Raw genomic sequence first — 14,999 nt, 5'->3', positions numbered from 1 at the left:
GAAATCAAAAGGGAAATTAGATAATAAATTAAAATAAAAACAAAATGTACCAAAATTATGAAATATAGCAAAAGTAGTTCTAACGGAGAAGTGTATCACGATAAATACCTACATTAAAGAAGGACATCAAATAAACAACCTAATCTTACCTTAAAGAACTAGAAAATAAGACAAACTATGCCACAAATGCGGAGAAAAAAAGAAACAATAAAGGTTAAGGCTAAATAAATAGAGAACAGAAAAATAATTTTTATAAAATAATTGAGTTGGATATTCGGAAAAATAAAATTGGCAGTTAGACTATGAAAAAAATGAAAGAATTCATATAAATAAAATCAGATATCAGAAAAAGACAGCATTACAACTGATGCACGAAATAAAAACAATCATTATAGGGTAAAATGAACAACTATACACAAGAAAAAATGCTGCACTTGTATAAAAAATTTACCATGAATGGAGCTTGCAGGACTGAAATTTTTTCTGGGTAAGTCAGGGAGTTAGTGGTGAGTGAATGTGAAGGTCTAGGAACTTCACACTACTGTAGACTTTATAAACACAGTAGACTTTATAAACACTAGATACACTAAGGCTACACTAAGTTTAATTTTTTTTTTTTTTTTTTTTTTTTTTTTTTTTTTTTTTTTTTGAGACGGAGTCTTGCTCTGTCGCCCAGGCTGGAGTGCAGTGGTGCTATCTCGGCTCACTGCACGCTCCGCCTCCCAGGTTCACGCCATTCTCCTGCCTCAGCCTCCCGAGTAGTTGGGACTACAGGCACCTGCCACCACACCCGGCTAATTTTTTGTATTTTTAGTAGAGACGGGATTTCACGTGTTAGCCAGGATGGTCTCCATCTCCTGACCTCGTGCTCCACCCGCCTCCTCCCAAAGTGCCGGGATTATGGGCGTACGCCACCGCGCCCAGCCTATAATGTATATTTTTAATTATTTAGTAACAAATTGAACTTAGCTTGCTGTAATTTTTTCTTTTCTTTTTACTTTTTAAATTTTTAAATTTTTATTTATTTATTTATTTATTTTGAGACGGAATTTCGCTCTTGTTGCTCAGGCTGGGGTGCAATGGCACGATCTCGGCTAACTGCAGTCTCTGCCTCCCAGGTACAAGCGATTCTCCTGTCTCAGCCTCCCAAGTAGCTTGGATTACAGACATGTGCCAACAACTCCGGCTAATTTTTTTGTATTTAGTAGAGACGGGGTTTCACCATGTTAGGCTGGTCAGGAACTCCTGACCTCAGGCAATCCACTGCCTCGGCCTCTCAAAGTGCTGGGATTACAGGCGTGTTCCACCACGCCAGGCCAGCTTGCTGTAATTTTTAATAAACTTTCTAATTAACTTTTTGTATTTTATAATAACACCTAATTTAAAACACAACCACTTTATACATCAACAAAAGGTTTTTCTTTATGTTTCTATTCTATAAGCTTTTTATATTTTTAAACTATTTGTTTATTTTACTTTTAAAACTTTTTTCTTAAAAACTAAAACACAAACACACATATTAGCAGATGCCAATACAGGGTGAGAATCATCAAGATGTTACTAAGTAAAATTAAGTTTCAGCTTTAATATTATGGGACCACTATTGTATATGTAGACCATCATTGACCAAAATGTTGTTATGTGGTGCATGATTGCACTTATGTGTATACTACCAGAAAAATGTAAGTGCCAGTCTGAGTGTAATAAAACCATACTATCATATACAATGAAATAGTTTAAATAAAATATAGTGTGAACAAGACAGTAAGTTTGTGTTTATTAAATATTTTATAATGTTTCTGTCTTTAAAGTAGAAATTAATGCATGTCAAATAAAATTAAAAATTTAGATCCTTATTAATATTTGCCACACTTCAAGGCATCATACCTACATGTAGGCAGTGGAAAGTGTATTGAATAAGACAATGTTAGTGGGTTCTCTAGCATTTCTTAGTCCTGAAGTAGGTTTAATGATACCTCTTTACATTTTAAGTCCTAAGTGCCGATATAATGTTGCAATTTTCAATTGAAGATACCTTATCAAATTCCATTTCAAAATAACTGCTGTCTAAATATCTAAAGGCCACATCTAGGGTATTCTAGGGTAAGTAACTCTGGTACCTTTTTAATTATTTATATGGCAGGTTTGGAATTGATTGATGCTAGCATTTTTTTTTTCTTAGTCAGAAATAATGGCACACAGGGCATGTAAATTTTGATGGAGTAAATGCAATTATGATGAAGGGCAAGAAAGGTCCAGAACAAGGTATTTTTTGAGAGGAATAGGCAGAATCAGAGTGTTATAGCTAATGCATCATGCAGCTGGAGAGCAATGAGTTTCTGTAGAGGTTAAATGAGCAAGAATCAGAGGGAAATTTTAAAGGACAGAACAATCCCAACTAAAATTGAAAAACAGAGTGTAGAAATGTTTGTGACCCACAAAAAAAACTCAGGTGTTCACAGAAGAGAAGCACCTTATTTGTGGTTATATAATAAACTTTATTTCATGCTCAGTTCCCTAGCAAGATAACTTAATCTAGCAATTTCAATGTATTTCCTTACTCCAATTCTGAGATTTAAAATGTTATTTCAGGGTTTAAATTGATTTGTTTGGCATTAATCTTTAGTTCATTCAGTATTGCTCTCTCCTCCTTATCCTTCTAACCCTAAGTCTTGCGGTTAAATAATTTCTTTGAATTTTATATTTAGATTATCATTACCTTCCCTGGTCTGCACTGATATCTTTAGTACACTGGCCTCTATATTTATTTTACCTAAAGAATCTGCTAATCCCACTTTGCCCTTCAGTTGCCAGACGTCTTCCTCATCTGAACCATGGAATCCATTGGGAAGTGTGGCCAAGTTCTGACCGATATTTTGGTATGGACAGCTTAAATGTGGAGCCTGGAAATATTTGAATTACATCTAATCTCCAGCTCTCTCTGAAGCTACAGGAAGCTACCAACAGAGGGGCCAATCTCACATTTTCTTTTGATTACATGAACTTTTTCTGCTTTAATTTGGAGTTACTCTATTTTGGCATGGTGTGCTTTGTGAGACTTACTTTTCTCTGATTTTCATAATGTATGAGGGAAATAAATATCTATATTGTGCTTAGATCTCTAATCCTATCACCTACAACCACCTTCAAGAGGACTCAGATACCAAAAATATTTTCTGTTTTACAAGCCCTCTGATGTACTCATATTTTTGGAGGTTCTCCTTGAGCTGTGTAATTCTTACATCATTCACCAATCCAAAGGTTTGCTGGCCCCAAGGACTTCTGGTGCAAAAATATGCATGCAAAAGATTTAGGGTCGTGTGACTGACTGAAACTTCTAGAACAGCAATTATAATTTCGAGAATCTTCCCTGTTACAGTGAGTAGATATATAAATTTCTTCGTTATTAACATGTAGAGAGATAGAATAGTAGTGATGAAAACATTGCTCTCCATCTTGTACTTCAAAACTAGCTCTGTTTCATTCTTTCCCCCATGTCTCCCTTCCCAGAAAACAAATTTCATACATACCTTAGCTTTCCTCGAGAATAAGATCTATAGAGGATTGTTGACCCGCAAATGCTAGCATATTCAAGTTAACTTAAGATTTTATCCCACTATTGAGAATTTCAGTGTGGGAAATCTGGGAAACTAGACATGGTTCGTGAACCACAGGGTTGATAAAATAAATTTCATATCTCATTCCACAGTTATGTGAGTTCAGCAACGTGAGGCACAAGAAGCTCATGGGTTCAGTAATTTTACAGATGAGGTGCCCTTTCTCCTTTGATGCCAAAAAGTGCATAATAGAGGGAATACAATATAATAAGTTCAAATTTATGTTCAAAGGAAAATTACCTAAATTTAACTATTAGATGTGACAGAGTAGGAGTCAACAAGGAAAATACTCTTAGATTGTTTTGAAATAGAAATGCACTTTTGGTTATGTGGATAAATAACTAGCAAAGAGTTAAAAATTGGTAGTCAAATTATATGAAAAATAACATCAGGAAATACCTGATGAGACTGCAGCAATTCAGTGACATCTTCAGGCTCCACTTCTAATTCTAGTTTTCTTGCTATTTTCACCACATCTACAGTTACTTCCTTCACCGAAGTCTTGAACCCCTTAAAGTCATCCAGGAAGATGAGAAACAACTTTCTCTGAACTCTTATTAATCTTATTATGTTGACCTCCTCCCATAAATCCTGAATGATCTTAGTGGCATCAAAAATGGTGAATTCTTTCCAGAAGGTTTTTAATTTACTTTGCACACATCCTATAGAGGAATCACTATCAGTGGCAACTATGCCCTTACAAATGTACTCCTTAAATAATAAGACTTGGATTTCGAAACTGCTCCTTGATACATGGGCTACAGAATTTACATTCTGTTAGCAGGCATAAGAACAACATTAATCTCTGTGTACATCCCCATCAGAGCTCTTTGGTGAGAAAGGTGCATTGTCAATGAGCACTTATATTTTGAAGGGGATCTTTCTCTTGTGAGCAGTAGTTCTCAACAGTGGGCTTAAAATATTCAGTAAATCATGCTGCAAAAAGATGTTATCCAGGCTTTGTTGATTCATTTATGGAGCAAGGGAAAAGTAAATTTAGTGTAATTCTTAGAGGTCCTAGGAGTTTCAGAATGACAAATTAGCACTGGCTCCAATTTAAAGTTACCAGCCACATTAGCCCCCAGTAAGAGAGTCAACCTGTTCTATGAAGCTTTGAAGCTAGTCATTGACTTCTGTCCAGCTATGAAAAGTCCTAGACGGCATGTTTTTCCAATGGAAGGCTGTTTTGTCTACATTAAAAATCTGCTGATTAGTGTAGCCACCCTTACCAATTACCTTAGCTAGATCTTCAGGAAAATTTGTTACAACTTCTCCATCAGCACTTGCTGCTTCACCTTGCACTTTTATGTTATGAAACAAATTATTTCTTAAACTTCATGAACCAATTTCTGCTACCTTCAGACTCTGCTTCTGTAGCTTTCGCACTTATTTCAGCCTTCAGAGAATTGAACAGAGCTAGGGTCTTGCTCTGAATTAGGCTTTAGCTTAAAGGAATGCTATGACCAGTTTAATCTTCTATTTAGACAACAAAAACTTTGTTCATCAACAATGCTATTTTACTTTCTTATCATGAACATTTTCATTAGAGTTGCACATTCAATCATTTTTAAGAACTTTTCCTTTTCATTTACAACTTGGCTAACTGGTTAATGCAAGAAGCCTAACGTTGAGCCTATTTTGGCTTTTGGCACGCCTTCCTTAATAAGTTCAATTATTTTTAGCTTCTGATTTAACGTGAGAGACATGAGACTCTTCTTTCACTTGAACACTTAGAAGTCACTCTAGGGTTATTAATTGGCTTAATTTCAGTATTATCGTGTCTCAGAAAATAGAAAGGCCCGGGAAGAAGGAGAGAGAGAAGGGAATTTCTAGTCAATGATGTAGTCAGAATACATAGCACTGAAAAATTAAGTTTGCAGTCTTACATGGGCACAGTTTGTGGCGCCCCAAAACAATTACAAGAGTAACAACAAAGATCACTGATCACAGCTCACCACAACAGATATACTAACAATGAAAAAGTTTGAAATATAATCAGAATTACCAAAATGTGACACAGGGATGCAAAGCAAACACATGCTGTTGGAAAAAAAAAAGGCACCGATAGAATTGCTTGATATAGGGTTGTCACAAACCTTCGGTTTGTTAAGAAGAAATAATGCTGTATCTGTGAAACACAGTAAAGCAGAGCACAATAAAAGCTAGGTATGTTTGTAAAGGGTTGTAATGTAGACAATTTGAAAGATGGAAGACATTGTTTCCCTTTTTAAGTGGTATTACTAGCATCCTCCATCAAGCAGGATTGAATTTCTGAGTAAGACCACCCTGGAAAAAGTTATAAAATATTAGGTTGAGATAGGCAGCTTCTATAAAGTTTCTAATGCACTGTCAGTCAGTTTTTGATCATTCTGTAGCGTTGGCAAATCTTCTCTAACTACACGGACTGAAGGTGATTATAGAAAAGGTTAGTGAATTTGTCATTATTATGATAATAATTATTATTCTATTAGTAGTGGCAGTAGTCATAGGAATAGATTTGTGGCACCTTTTGTGCTACTCTGTTGGAGAAGGAAAATACGAGTACAGAGTACATACAAATAACATTGTATAATTTTATAATGGAAAGATATATATGGAAATCCAAGGGTTCAAAAGTAATAAGAACGTCAAAAAAAAGGAATACAGAGGTATCTTGATGGTGGAGTATTTGAAAGGTTCTTTCTATGATTGATTTATATTATAGAAAGCAACATTTTTACAGTCTTTATGAAACAAAAATGCATATCAAAATGCTAGGTCATTTTTCCTGAGAAACATTATAATAATATGCATATATATTTGGATATAAAGAAGTATAAGGACAAGAAAACATAAGGTTATAAAATAAAAATCCATAAGAATAGGTATTTAGCCTATCATATGTACCCTGTATCCATAGTTCATGTGGCAGCATTTGTCAAACAGCAAGTCTAAATATTTTATGAATAAATGAGTGAATAGAAGCTTTCATTTGCACACTCCATTGTAGGTAGTCTATAATTAATTGTATCTAATGTAGTTATGTAACTGAAGAGCTTAAAATCCCACACTTGATTATAAAATAAAAATAATCATTAAGACAATATTACATATTTAATTGAAGTTACTAGTATATGAACAACTTATTTAAATGCAGAATCAAACACATCTTTTTGAAATAAGGTCATTCATGTATTTTAATTCTACTAAAAGAGATTTATTTTCTATATTTGATGTTATTCAATAGTGCAGAGAATCAATGTTAGTAGTAGTTAATATTACTCGATTGACATTTTTCATACTCACAGAAACATTACTCTGAGTTCCAACTTTTGTGACCGTGGATAAATATAATAAATAACCACACACACATTCCTACTAAAATAGACTATGATTTTATTGATTATATTATTTTCTTACATTGTTGTCTGGATATATAGTAAAATAAAGTATTTTTACCATGCTATGAAAAATGTAAACAGTGTATAGTGTGGCTTGACCAGATTGAGCTTCAAGAGGGAATCAAGCAGAGGGCAACTTCTTTAACAATATTGTTTTGCATGCTCCCTTCATGGCAGAACATCTCTTTATTTCATCTCACTGGTTTTCAGTGGGGAATGAGAAAGCTCAAAGTGATATTTTGAGAGTTGTTAGCATTATCCAAGGAGGGTGAGAAGGGAGAAGCAACATGCGAAGGAAGAAGACATTGATAAAATGAGTTTCCAGAGTTTCCATGGCTTACAATATAAAATAAAACCTACTTTGTTTAGTGGTCAAACTTTCCTCAATCTTGTACCACTATCATTTTTATAGATGTATTTCCATAGGTAGCACTTAGAGATCAGTTTTACTTTTACCCTGTTACTGGTTTTACTAATATTACAATGCACTAAAAAGAATATTCTCCTATGCCTTTCAGCTTCAAATGAAATACTATTCAACATTAAGGCTGTGACCTCTCTGACCATTTTCTCCATAAATAAAACTTCTTATATGCCCCTGTGTTGTCTTTTTTATATGCTATTGGAGATATTTACTCTAATTTGATAGATTGTACACTTTCATGTTTTCATTTTACATATACGATTACTATTTAATGATAATGTGGGAAAATCTTGCTAGGAAAACCAGCTGAAGAGACAAGACACAGGAGATTGTATAAATAATTCTGGAGCATGTAAGGCAATGAAAGAACAAGGCTGATAGAACAATAGGAAAATAAAGGGAGAGACTCAACTCTCTTTGCTGAAATCAAAGTTATAAAAGTAAGTCTTTATTTAATATTGAATATTGTACTTTTATATAATATGATTATTTTTACTAGTAAATGGTGGAAGTTATATGTGTAATAAAAGAGACATGTCATTTGCATTATTGGTAATTGTTAGTATTATAATGACATCTGTTAATTGTTGGTATTTAAGAACATATGTTATTCATAAATTATTGATGTGGCCTTCTTGACAGATACATACATGAAAATGCAGAATTTATGTAAATCCGTAAAAGTTATATCCCTGGCTGACTGTTAATATTTTCACTGTTGTGGATTGTGATTTGTACGTATTTTGCAAAGTACATCATTGCTTTACAAGTAATTTATATGGAAATTTAATATAACTATAGTTTTTGACTTAATATTTGGCAAAAATCATATTTTATTTTTGTCGTTATTGTTGTCATTATTGCTATTAAGGGAAATTTGATGTATTATTAATACTCCATGACAATATTAATTTTGATATCTTAAATGTTAAGTTCAATATTTATTCTCTTTGATACCCTGTTCTTTTTTAGCTTATCCAAAATCATGAGAAGTGATTCCTAAAAAAATAAATAAATAAACACCTTTAAACAAATAATTTTGTTTCTCAGTATTACATACAAAATATATGCTTTTCATTTATGTATATCTGTAAATATGTGGAGGCTCTTAAATAGCATTTGCCATAGCACATAGGCAGAAATATTGTGAGCCAGAAATATAAATTATTATTTGTGTACAAGCAAGGGAAATTATGATTCTGGCTATCTTACCAAAGTGGATATTATTATATATCGATTAAAAGCTCTGAAATTGAATGATAAGGCTGAAAAATCAGATTTGGAAATTACATGAAATTGAGGCAGCTCAGGAGGGTAGGAAGAAACAATCACATAACAGGAGCTGTGTGTGTAATCTATTGTACTAGCAAAAATGATCCCCATCATCCTCTCAAGATCATCGTCAAGTATCTGGTTGAATGTGCCTTTGCCTTGACTATACCAGGAGTGTGAGAAGAAGCACCATAGAATTTCTCCAAGACACCTTTTGTTTTCCATGGAGCGAGGGTAGATAGTTGGATTCATATTTCTCTAAATCTATATACTATGTTGGATTCCTCAAAATGAATTTAGGTTGCTGATAAAAAGGTGGAATGGGGCTTTTGATTCCAAATAGCAACGTGGAACCAAGCTGGCTTCACTCACCGCCACAGAAAACCCAAACCAATAATACAGTGCCAAGATTATCACCAGCAGTATCCCTGAACTCAAATATGAAGTGGAGGTAGTTCTTGGGGCCATAGAAAAGGAAAAAAAGAATAAGCAGAAGGTAGAAGAATTGGACTACCATGTCCAAAACACTCCTCCTCCAAAACTGCTCAGCATCAAACTCAGGAAAACTTCCTTCCCAACTCATGGTTACTACAATGAAAAGAGTGAGATTGAGGTGGACAACCAGCCTCTCCATCATGGTCAATTCTCTGGCAGGAGACAGATCAATTGGAAACAATAATAGCTACAGTAACCTACTTAGAGTAGGCATTATAAAAATATGTAAATTGAGACAACATAAAATCAGAATGTATGGGACATGATGTTGAAATGCACAGGTTTTTTTTTTCATTGTTTCTTTTTATTCATTTTTTTTCTTTGTTTCTATTCCTTGTGATCTAAGTTGTGACCTCTTTAAAATAACTCATTACATCTATAAGATGTTTTTTCCTAAGCCTCATGAAAATCACATTGCAAAAACCTGTACATGTATTTTATTAAAACAGTAACAAATTAAACATTCTACCAGGGAAAATCACTTAACTACAAAGGAAGAGAGTAAGAATGAAAGAAAGAAAGAGGAGTTATATGACAACCCAAAAATAAACAACATGGTACTCCTTATTTATCAATAAGAAATTTGAATGTTAATAGACTCAGTTTTCCAATTAACAGACACAGAGTGGCTGAATGTATAAAGCAACAAGACCCAACTACATGCTGGCTACAGGAAACCCCTTTTATCTATAAAGACACACATATGAGAAAGTAAAAATAATAATAATAATAAAAGGAAAAAAATTTTCCCAGCAAATGGAAAACAAAAAACAAAAAAAGAGCAAGACTAGCTATACTTACATCAGATAAAATTAAAATGTGTCAAAGACTGAAAAAAATACAAAGAAAGTCACTATATCATGACAAAAGGAACAATTCAGCAAGGATATATAAAAATTATATGTATTTATGCACTGAATATCATAGCAACCAAGTATATAAAGCAAACATTTATATATATTTTATATATGTATAAATTTATATAAAAATATATATTTATATATAAATATATGTATAAATTTATATATATAAATAAAAGCTTTTTATATGCCCCCGTGTTGTCTTTTTTATATGTTATTGGAGATATTTACTCTAATTTGATAGACTGTACACTTACTTTCATGTTTTCATCTTACATATACTATTACTATCTAATGATAATGTAGGAAAATCTTGCTAGGAAAACCAGCTGAAGAGACAAGGCACAGGAGATACATATATATAGATACACACACACACACACACACACACACACACACACACACACACACACACACACACACACACATATATCACCAAATAAGTGAAGGATATATACAAGGAAAACTATAAAACAGTGAGGAAAGAAACTGAAGATGCCACAAAAAAATGGAAAAACACTTCATGCTCACGATTGAAGGAATTAATATCGTCAAAATAACAGTACTGAAGCGGCTACGTTGTCTGAGGTAAGTACCTGGGGTTCATCTTCACGTGCCAGGAAAACTTAGGACACAGACACACACGAGGAGTTTAGGAGCAGAGGTTTAATATGCAAAAAGAAAGAAAGAAAGAGAAATGCAAACAGCTCTCTCTGTAGTGAGAGGGAACTGCTGAGCAGAAAAGACTGGCCGCAGCAGATGTGCTGGATTTTGCAGTCAGGCTTGAGGAGGTGTTTCTGATTTACATAGGGTTCACAGATTGGTTCAATCAGGTATGACGTTTACGTAGCTTGCAGGGAAGGCTGACCACCCCAGCTTAATCTTATTATCCAAATGAGCTTTGCAGTTGACCAGTGTCATCTTGTCTGCTCCTTACTGTACAGGTGGCTGACAAAGAGATGGGAAGATGGAGCTGCCATCTTGAACATGATTGGCACAACTGCAGGCATCTATGTCGGCAACTCGACTTTACAGGCTGCTCTTTGTTAGAAAGGAAAATTTTGGGGGGCTGCTTTTAATTAAAAGGAAAACCTTACTGAGGACTTCTGGACCCTCACTATCTGCCTAAGTAACTTCTTAATTCCTGAATCAATACTACCCAAAGCAATTATCAATCCAATGCAATCCTTATCAAAGTACCAATGACATTATTTACAGTAATAGAAAAAATATTCCTAAAATTTATATGAACCCATAAAAGGTACTGAATATCCAAAGCAATCCTGAGCAAAAAGAACAAAGCTGAAGGCATTACACTACCAGACTTCAAAATAAAATACAAAACCATAGTAATAAAATCAGTATGGTATTGGCATAACAATGGACACATAGACCAATAAAGCAGAATAGAAAAACTAGATGTTAACTCACCTATTTACAGCCAATTCATTTCAGCAAAAACACCAAGAACCTACAATGGAAAAAGGATAGTTTCATCAATAAATGGTGCCGGGAAAACCACATAACCATATCTAGAAGAATGAAACTAAACCTTTATCTCTCACCATATATAAACATCAAATGAAAATGGAGTAAAGACATAAATCTAAAACCTGAATCTATGAGAGGATCAGAAGAAAACTTTGTGGAAATGCTTCTGATCATAGGTCTGGGCAAAAGTGTTTTGTGTAAGACCCCTAAAATACAGACAACCAAGGCAAAAACAGACTAACGGAATTATATCGAGTTCTATAAGCTTCTGTACAACAAAGGAAACAATTAACAAAGTGAAGAGGCACCCCACAGAATAGGAGAAAATATTTGTAAAGAAGGGATTAATAACCAGAATATATGAATCTTAAACAACTCAATAGCAAAAAGTACAAATAATCTGATTAAAAATTGGCAAACGATCTGAATAGACATTTCTCAAAAGAAGACATACAAATGGCCAACAGGTATGTGGAAAAATGCTGAACACCACTAATCACCAGGTAAATGCCGATCAAAACCACAATTGCATATCATCTCACCTTAGTTAAGATAGCTTTTATCAAAACAACAGGGAATAAGGAATGCTGGCAAGAATGTGGAGAAAGAGGAACATTCATACACTGTTGATGGGAACGTAAATTAGTAGAGCCACTATGGAATACAATATAGAGGTTTCTCAGAAAGCTAAAAATAGAGCCACCATATGATCCAGAAATTATACTACTGAGTGTATATATTCAAAAGAAAAAAAAATCAATATATCAAAGTGATATCTGCACTCCCACGTTTATTGCAGCTCAATCTGCAATAGCCAAAACCTGAAATCAACCTAACTGTTCATCAACAGGTAATGTAATAAAGACTATGTGTCCTATATATACAAATATATACACAAAATAGCATATTATTCACCGTAAAAAAGAATGAAATTCTGTCATTTGCACCAACATTGATAAAACTGGAGGTCATTATGTTAAGTGAAGTAAGCCAAGCACAGAAAGACAGATATTGAATGTTTTCACTTATTTTCCAGAGCTAAATAATGAATCTCAGGAAGACAGAGAATAGATTGGTGGTTATCAGAGGCCAGGAAGGGTGGGGGGAGGAAAAGTGAAGAGAGGTTGGTTAATGGGCACAAATATATAGCTTGATAGAAGAAACAGGACCTGGTATTTCATAGAAAAATAGGATGACTATAGTTTACAATAATTTATTATGTACTGCAAAATAGCTAAAAGAGCATAATTTAAATGTTTCCAGTATAAAGAAATGAGAAATATTTAAGGTGGTATATATCTCGTTTGCCCTGATTTGATTTGTACAAATTATACGAACTTATTAAATTATCACATATAGACCCCAAAATGTGTACATATATTATGTATCAATAAAAAAATCTCAAAAATTAAAAAAGGATGAATGAGACATGAGATCATTAAAAAAAAAGATTATAGTAGATGAGATTTTACATATATTATCTATTTCACCTTTACATGCTATTATCCTAGTCGGTATATTTAGTGTTCTCGACCTAAGCATATTATTTAAAATTTAAGATTAATGTTCACTTAGAAATTCATTGAGGAAAGAAAAGAAAAGAAATTGCTAGTAGTTAGTTGCCTATCCAGAAGTTTCTTATTTTCTACATCTTAATGTAAATATTGTTGGTTCAAACAGTTGAAAGTTTCATGCATCATTCCTCCTTCAAGTTACTATTTTTCATGTCATCCTCTTTCCTTTTGCAATACAATGCATATTTTATAGATATATCATTTATTTATGAATAGCTTTCTGTTTTTATTCCCATGAAATTCATATTTTGAAAAGTATTTTCAATCAACTTTTCTGAACAGCAAATGATTCAAGTTTTATCACATTAAATTAATATCAATCCAGACAAAAGTTAAAAAAAAAAAAAAAAAAACCGTATTTAAACTGTGCAGATTTGTGATAGGCAAATATAATGTATATACTAAGGCTTTATTGTTGTTAATATTAAAAATAATTAATATATCTTCCTTAAAAATATTCAGCGGTTAATAAAAAACAAAGTAACCCACAGTTTATGTATGAACTGGCTGAGCATTTTCTTAGCACTGCATTAGGAAATGTTGTGATCCCATTTGTGTCTGTTAGTATTTGTCTCTCCTCACTCCACACTCCCACTTTCTGCCCTACTCTGTAAGTGTAGAATATGCTTAAAAGAAATATTCTGGCAGACTTATTATGTTTATATTACATAGAAACCTATTCTACATTTATACACCTTAGTCAATCATCTACCTTCCCGTTTTAATGTCTGTGCGCTTCTATAGCCCCACTTTGGAATAAATCTCCAAGCTTATCGACACAGTTATCTAATTTTTAACCTAAAAATTCTATTCTGCTTATTAAGTTCATTAACATTTGATATTCTTAGACCTCACAGCCATCTGCAACATTTACACTAATTAGTACAACAGTAGGCTTTGCGGCCCAAGGACGCTTCTTTCACACCCAACTCTACTGGTGACCTCACTTGCCTATTCATCAGATTCCCTAGGAGCTTCTTAAGAGTACATATTTTTATGATTCCAACCACATAACATTCTGGAAAAGGAGAAATTGTGGAGAAAGTGAAACCATCAGTGGTTTCAGGGGTTCAGGGAAAGAAGAGAGTGGAGTAGAGGAGAATTTTAGGACACTGAAAGTATTCTGTGTGATCTCATAATGGTGGTATCATTGGACACATTTGACTAATTTGTCAAAACCCATGGAAGTGTATAGTATAAGGAGTGAACCCTCATGCAAATGATGGACTTCGATTATTAAATTGTATCAATGTTGGCTCATCAATTGTAACAAATAGAACACACTTCATCTTAGCCATGGGATGTTAGTAACAGGTTAATAGAAGAATAGAGTGGAGAGGGAGAGGATACATGGAAACTCTGTCCTTTCAACTCAATTTCTCTGTAAAGCTAAAACTGCTCTAGAAAAATAAAATCCATCAATGGTTTTTAAATACATGATCTAGGGCCATGACTAGAATCTGCATATTAATAAGCTCCGTGAAATAATTCTGATTTCTGGGCCCAGGCAGACAAACATTTTATAAGGTGTTCTGACTCATATTTTGCTGTAAAATTCAAAGTTATAATATCTAGATATTTCATATTGTAAAGAAGCAGCAATTTTCAATTTGATGATAAAATAAGTTGAATAGTCAAAATATTTTCCTTATCATCTTCGTTCACCTCACTTTTATTCCATATGACAGTCAAGAAAGATTTCTCCAGACAACTGCACATACTCGAATTCCCAGAATGAGAGCCAGATCTTCCAGTTCACATTCTTCTTTTTTTATCATTTAAAACATGCCTTTTGACTCCTAAAAATGCCTGTTTTCAGTAAAGAAAACTTTTCTTAACAATATAACGCCATAATTATAGTTGTGTCTAGGCCCTCATCCTAAAAA

Source organism: Macaca thibetana, chromosome 5 (genome assembly GCF_024542745.1).
Source record: "Macaca thibetana thibetana isolate TM-01 chromosome 5, ASM2454274v1, whole genome shotgun sequence".
NCBI lineage: Eukaryota > Metazoa > Chordata > Mammalia > Primates > Cercopithecidae > Macaca > Macaca thibetana.
Note: the sequence above shows the minus strand (reverse complement) of the source record.